Below are 1,183 nucleotides of genomic sequence, written 5' to 3'. Positions count from 1 at the left end.
GGGGACACAGACAAAGGCAAGATGGCCGACTCAAAGCGGTCACTGTGACCACATGACCTGAACAAAGAAGACTACAAAGATGGCGGTAAACAAAGAAACTACTAAAATGGCCGCCGAGACCACCTAGTGTGTGTGAGAGGGAAGGTGTGAGTTTCTTTGTTAGCCTAGCTCATGTAATCTAAAGGTACCGGGTTAGAGGGGGGAGGTTAGCTTCATGCAAGTTCTAGGACTGAGACGTACCGCTACGTGTGTGAACATACGAGTACTCGATTAACTGTACGACTGACCGCGACCTAAGCAAACATCGCAACAACAAGACATCAATCAACGAGTACATTAACAAAGTTAAGACTTCTGCTGCTTAGCTATGCCGTGCTATGCTGTGCTGGGAGAGGTTAGGCCCAGTCCGTTAACGTTACCCGATCCTTGGAACAAGCCTTTCCAGTGTTTTGTAAAATCCAGTGAGTTGGGGGGTTTCCTGGTGGAGTAAAGTCCTGTCTGGCTGTGTCGCTTGCTGTTATCTCCTTTGTTCTCCTCACAGAGTTAGCCGTTCCACGCTAACTCTGGCGCGACTCCCGTTGCTTGGACAAATCAGCCGGCCTTGTGTCGTAGCCGCTGATTCTGAAGAGGATTTGGTTCACTCACAGTTAATCCGAAGCAGGTCGCTGTTGTGGAGGAGAAGAGCGTTTGCAGGCTGCTGGTTGCGGGCCGGCGAGAGAGCTAGTTTCTCAGGTAGCAGAGCTGACCCGGGCCGGGGCCTCTTTGCCCTTTGCAGAACCGAGAGGAGAGGGCTGGAGCTGCTCTCCGGAGCGAGCCAAAAAGGGAAGAGAGCGAGAAGAGGTCTAGAAGACTGGTTTTGTTTGGCGACACCCTTGGGGGTCACATGTCACACGCTGACCACGGCTGGCCGGTAAGGTCCGTGGGGGGAAGGGTCATCCCCAGGTGTGAACCGTGAGGAACTGTGGGGTGTGAATTCCTTTGTCCAGTGAAGCAAAGAAACATTTGGTCTATTGAACGATTGAGTCCCGACACCACTAATGATAAAAGGTACCTGGACCACCACTGCTTATTATATATAGTTGACATGTATTGTAGCGGGGAAGAGGAAAAACAATACAACTTATCTTTATTGTGCTAGATGACACAAAGCTCAATGACTTACATTAGCCAAAATAACACAGTC

This window comes from Seriola lalandi, unplaced genomic scaffold (genome assembly GCF_002814215.2).
Source record: "Seriola lalandi dorsalis isolate HSWRI2012SDOR001 ecotype SW California unplaced genomic scaffold, Sedor1 jcf7180002054630, whole genome shotgun sequence".
NCBI classification, from domain to species: Eukaryota; Metazoa; Chordata; class Actinopteri; order Carangiformes; family Carangidae; genus Seriola; species Seriola lalandi.
The sequence above is the reverse complement of the archived record's forward strand: the minus strand, read 5'-3'. Positions refer to the sequence as shown.